The sequence below is a fragment of the Mustela nivalis genome (assembly GCF_964662115.1).
Source record: "Mustela nivalis genome assembly, chromosome: 7".
Taxonomy (NCBI): domain Eukaryota; kingdom Metazoa; phylum Chordata; class Mammalia; order Carnivora; family Mustelidae; genus Mustela; species Mustela nivalis.
In genome coordinates, this window is record NC_139026.1 from 55,120,099 (window position 1) to 55,126,098 (window position 6,000).

At 45.6% G+C, this 6,000-nt stretch overlaps 1 protein-coding gene across 1 annotated transcript in view; it reads right to left on the reverse strand.

Moving 5' to 3' along the window:
* Positions 1-5,197, reverse strand: part of MANSC1 (MANSC domain containing 1) — a 28,489-nt gene extending 23,292 nt beyond the window's left edge. Inside the window, exon 1 of the mRNA XM_082742223.1 lies at positions 5,122-5,197. The gene's annotated coding sequence lies outside the window, so the exon portion shown is untranslated. The remainder of the gene's footprint in view (positions 1-5,121) is intronic.
* Positions 5,198-6,000: the final 803 nt, after the last annotated feature.

A 6,000-nucleotide genomic window follows, 5' to 3' on the forward strand; every position in this document is an offset into this window, starting at 1 on the left:
GAAATTTGTAAGTTTTGGGGTTCATGAGCGAACAGCCAAGAAAGAATTCTTGAGAACTTTTTGGTGCAAAAAGGTAATTTTATTATAGCACAGGGACAGGGCCCATAGGCGGAAAGAGCTGCACTGGGATTGTAAGGAGTGACTGACTATAAATATCTTTTTTTTTTTTTTTTTTAAAGTTAATGGGGGGTTAGGGATAGCTAAGTCTCTAAGGAATTTGGGAGCAAAGCCTTCAGGACCTGAGGGTGCTAGCTGCTGTTAAGATAAGGTTACCTTTAGTCTTTAGTAAAACATAAATATTAAGGCAGCCGTGGTTTCCTCTGCATGTTTCAGGTATCTATCAGTGGGCCGTAAGGATATTTAAGTTAAGCTACATTTCTCTTGCTTTTGTTTCCCTCATTATTATGAAAGTGCTTTATAAACCCCAAAAGACGGTTCAATAGTATATATAAATCACATGTTCATGTGGAAATGACTTTAAAGGTGCTGTAAGGAATCATTTCTATGTCTTCTACATCTAAAGTCCCTGCAGCAGAATCCTAATTATAAATGTCCAGTTAATCTTCTCACTACCAGACTGTTAGCTTTCTGAGGATAGGGACTAGGTCTTGTTGGATCATTCATTCCTAGCCTCTAGCAAATATCTGGCATGTTCTAGACTATCAGTAAATGTTGACTCAAGGAATGACATCATTTTGTATTTCTATATCCTTCTCTGATAACAGCTTTACTGAGATATAGTTCACATACCATACAATTCACCTAATTAAATTGTACAATTCAAGGGCACCTGGATGGCTCAGTTAGTTAAGCATCTGCCTTCAGCCATTAGCCCAAGTCCTGATCTCAGGGTCCTAGAATGGGGAGCCCCATTCCTACTCAGCAGGGAGTCTGCTTCTCCCTCTCCTTCTGCCCTTCCCCTCTGCTTGTGCCCACACTCTCTCTCTGATAAATAAAATCTTTAAAAAAATTGTACAATTCAGTCATTTTTAATATATTTGCAATGGTTGTACAATCATCACCACAATAAATTTTGAACATTTTTACCACTCCCAGAAAGAAACCCCTAACCCACAACAGCTATTCCCTCTTTCCCCCTCCACACCCCTCCTCCTCAGCTTTAGGCAACCACTAATCTATTTTTGTGTCCTATAGTGCCTCTTCTGGATATTTCATATAAATGCAATCTATAATAGATCATCTTTTGTAATGGGCTCTTTTCCAATAGAATAATGTTTTTAAGGTTTATCCCTGTAGTAGCATGTTTTAGTACATCCTTCCTTGGTGGCAAATGATATTCTATTATATGAATATACCACATTTTATTTATCTTCTCAGTGGAAAAAAAAATGGTGATATAGGAGATCTCAGCCTCCATCCCCACAAAAAGATCAACAAACAGTTGATCACAAACAAAAAAGACAGTTATCCACAAACAAAAATAGCTCCGGGAGAGTTCTGGAGCCCACTTAAGAAACATCAGCAATACAGTACAACAACAACAACAACAACAACAACAAAAAGCCCTTGAGAATAATGACACATGAGGAGGAGGAAGATAGCTTCATTTTGACTGTGTCATCTCATCCTCCAAACCAGTATTGCTCAGCATCAAGAGGAAACCTCCCATTTAGAAGGAACTCTCCTTGCCAGGATAGGGAGAGCAGAGTGGGTGACCAGTTCCCCCAGACGTTCAGGAGAGTGCACAAAGGTTCTGCCTCAGTCTCACCCCACTGGCAAAGCTGAGACATATAGACTATTATAGACACTGCTAGGAACAAGGTCTTCCTTGGTGCCATGCAGTGGGAGAAATCATGGTTCACAGTGACCCACTCTGCAGCCAAGCCAAACAGCTTTTACCCCTAAAGACACCAATAGCCAAGTACAATTGCCATGGATCCCTTGCAGATCTCACCAGCTTTTGTCTCACAGGCATTCATATTCACTGACATCAGCCACCTGAGTCCCTCCCTGCTCCCTCCTACCCTCAGCCCAGGCCAGAAACCACAGTGGCAGCCAGCCTAGGCTTCTGCAGCTGTGCAAGTGCAAGACACCAGTCTAGAACTCCAAGGCTGATTCCACTGTGTGTGTGCACTCAGGGCTAGTCCCTCCAGCTGTACACTTGCACACCACCTGCCTGATACCTATAACCAGCCTCCACTGCAGTGTCCATGCCGGAAGGGAGACTGCAACCACAGGAAAGCACAGTGATGGCTAGGGCCTTTGCAGCTGCTTGTGGGTCTGCATCACTGTGCTTACCTACAGCTGGACCCTCTAGCTGTGCACCTACTTAGCCCTAGCCCTACCCTTGGTCATTGGTCTCTACTGCCATGTACCTGACAAGATCTAGCAGCCGTGCTATAGTGCATACTGACAGCCCAAGTCCCTGCAGCTGCCAGAGAGCATGGAGTTGACACTGGCCTTGCTGTCTGCTCTGGCTTCCACCACTCCATGTATGTCTGCCGGTGGCCCCCCACAGCCAAGTGCATATCACCACACACTATCACAGGCCCCTTCAGCTACCAGCCCAAGGTTCCTAGCTGCTGGACTAAAAGGTGCTGCTTGAGGACCCCAACAGCCCTTGTAGACACTGCAGACCCCCTGCAGTGCTCACCACATGGTCTTCAGTGCTGTAGATCCCAGTGGCCTAAGCCAAAGAGACATCATGCTCTTGTCCTTCCTTTGAGAGCTGCCACACACCCTGACACTTGGTGTTGTGTACCACTAGACCCAGGATCATGGCATGCTCTTAGCAAGCCCCCACCCACAGGTGAAAGTCTTCCTCTATCAAAGTTGGTCCATAAAGTTCATAAAGACTGCTTCTTTAGATGTGTAGACACCTATCCAAGGCTGCAGGGATCATGAAGAATCAAAGATACATGACTCTAGCAAAGGAATACAAAAAACTTCCAGTCCCAAGAAATGGGGAGCCAGGAACTGTCCAACAAAGAATTCAAAATGACTGTTATAAAGATGCTGAGAGCAAGAGAATATGAACGGACAATTTAATAGTATCAGAACAATAATACAAGAACAAAATGAGAATCTCAACTATGATACAGAAAACAAAACAAACAAACAAGCAAAAAAACAAATCCTGAAGCTGAAAAATACAATGATTCAATCAAAAATTTTAATGTAGAGCTGCAAGAGATTAGTTGACCAAACAGAAGAAGGAGTCAATGAACTAGAAGACAGATCAATTAAAATCACCTAATGAGAGGAGCAAAAAATTAAAAAGAATGAAAAGGAATGAAGAAAGTCCCTATGGTACTTACTGGGCCCCATCAAGAAAAACAATGTACATATCACTGGAGTCACAGAAAGAGATAAGAGAAGGAAGGAGAAGAAAGCTTATGTAAAGAAATAATGGCTGAGACCCTCCCAAACCTGGGGAGAAATTTAGATATCCAAGATTTTGAGGCTAATAGGTCAACCTAAAATTTCAATCCAAACAATCTTTTCTAAGACATATTATAATTAAAACTGTCTAAAATCAAAGACAAAGATAATTTTTAAAGCAGAAAGAGAAACAAATTTTCTTTCATGTAAGGGAACCCCTATAAGGTGATGAGCAGATTTCTCTACAAAGACCTTGTAGGCCAGGAGAGAATAGGATGACGTATTTGTTCATTCTCCAGTTGAGAATGTTTACAATGTTCAGTTTAGAATAGAATGTTCATCCAATAGAAAGCATATAAAAACATCATCACATCAGTATGGATTAGGGCATGGAATACAATATAAATTCACTTTGAGGTGGAAAAGGTGGAACAAGAAACAGAACATGTGTTGTACTCCCCTTTTCCCTCCTCTCTTGCCCACCCCCAAAGATGGCAGCCCTGGGAGAGGAACCAGGGGCTCTCCAAGAAGGAATGGTCCCATCAGCCTGGTGGTTTATGTAAGCCTCAAGACTATAGTCAAACACCACCTCTTAGGAGCCTACGTGATCTCTCAGGCAGTATTTGGTTCTTTCTTCATATTCCCACCAAATATAGAATTTACATTCATTTGTAATTTTCTCATAGCTTTGCAATGGTGAGTAAAGGAAAGGGCATGAGTTTGAAATCAGACAATCCTAAATCCCATTTCCACCCTTGACTACCTGGTGACCATGAGGAAGTTACCTGTTTTTGGGCCTCAGGGTTGCTTTGAAGAGTAAATAAGGTAACAAAATGTCTATGATATTATAAAGTAGAAGGGACTTAACCATACAGTTCACTTGGCATTCCTTCTGAGATTATATTTATAAATAGGACATTTATGTTAGGCCATTTGCTTGAAATTTCATGAGGGAAATAATATAAAATGGGTTACAAAGTTCTGAGAATCCCAGAGACACCCAGTTCCTTGGTGGCACTGCATTGCTAGGACTCTACCCTTGATCTGCCCAAACTGGAAGTTTCCATTTTATTTTAAATATACTCTATCCTCACCTTTGCTGGTTTCGGAATGGCTTGTGGATAATTGTAAATGTCCCCAGAAAGTGCTCTGGGGCATCCGCTTTCCTCTGAGGGCCCCCACACATCCTACCATGTGAATCGGCATTTTCTATTTCTTCATTTTCTCTCCCTTCCAGCCCCGTCTATATTTTTTGTGTGCGGCCCACTGCCATACTCCTAGGTTCTGGAGCTGAAACAGAAGCTTTGCATGCAGACAGTTGGGATTCTAGACCTATCTAGCACCTCTTTCTCTTTCTGTAAACAGGGTTTAAAATTCTGCAATATGGGCACCGGGGTGGCTCAGTAGGGTTAAGCCTCTGCCTTAGGCTCAGGTCAACGATCTCAGGGTTCTGGGATCGGGCCCCACATCCGGATCTCTGCTTAGCGAGGAACCTACCCTCCCCACCCCCGCCGCCTGCCTCTCTGCCTACTTGTGATTTCTGTCAAATAAATAAATAAAATCTCTTTAAAAAATAAAAAATAAGATAAAATTCTGCAATATTTACGAATACTGATTCATTAGGTTGTACACCTGAAGCTAATAAAATGTTAAGTCAATTATATCTCCACAAAACAAAACAACCCCCCCCCCCCCACGTTTTATAAAGTTCTAACCATAAAGTGCCAACATATGGGTGATGCTTAAAGGGGACACATCACTAACTAGCAAAGGACTTACTCTTTTGGACGATTCTGGCTTTGAGACGGTCTGGCCCTTTAATGTTGCACGCCCTAGTCACCCTACCCGCCCTCCCTCGGGCCGGGGCGTGGCGGGCTCTCCAACCCGGAACTGACGGCCGCGCGTAGCCGGCGCCGCCAATCCGCGTCCGGGAAGAAGCGAGCTTACGGCGCACCAGCGAGTGAATGAGAGCGGCGCCGCCCGCCGGCCGCTCGCGGGGCTGAAGCTGGGCGTTCTCCACCTCCTCCCTTTAGGGTTCCCCGAAGAAAGCCGGCGAGCTTCGTGCAGCCGAGCTGCGCTTCCTTGCGTGTCTGTTCCCCAAATAGGGCCTCCCCTCCCCCGCCGCCCGCGCACTTGCGTGGGCCGGGCGCGCGGTCTCCACAGGTCGGCCCTGCAGCGGTGCCCACACTCGGTGTTGCATCCCTGTCCCCGGCCCCTGCCCGGTCGTCCCGCCGCCGGAGCGGTGACCGCCTGGCCCGCCGTTCCTCCGCTGCCACCGCTGCCGGCACCATGGGCAGTGAGCAGAGCTCCGAGGTCGAGAGCCGCCCCAACGATCTGAACTCCTCAGGTCGGTGTCCTAACTTCCACCCTCCTCCTGCCGGCCCTGTCTGCTTGCGGAGGGGGCTGCCTCCCAGCCTAATGGGGACTGGGGCCGCGGGCAGGAACGCACAGAGAGCCCTCACCATGCCTTTTTCTTGAAAAAAGAGAAAAAAGTCATCGTCTGTCCTAGCCGTCATTTCCCCTGATGGGAGTGAGTGCCTAAACCAGCGTGTGCGCCGGTGCCTGTTACTTATTTTCGAAGCAGCTGTTTCTCCCAGCTCCGCCTCCTCTTTACAGGACAGCCTAATTAATTTTTGGCGTTAGTACTTACGACCGACG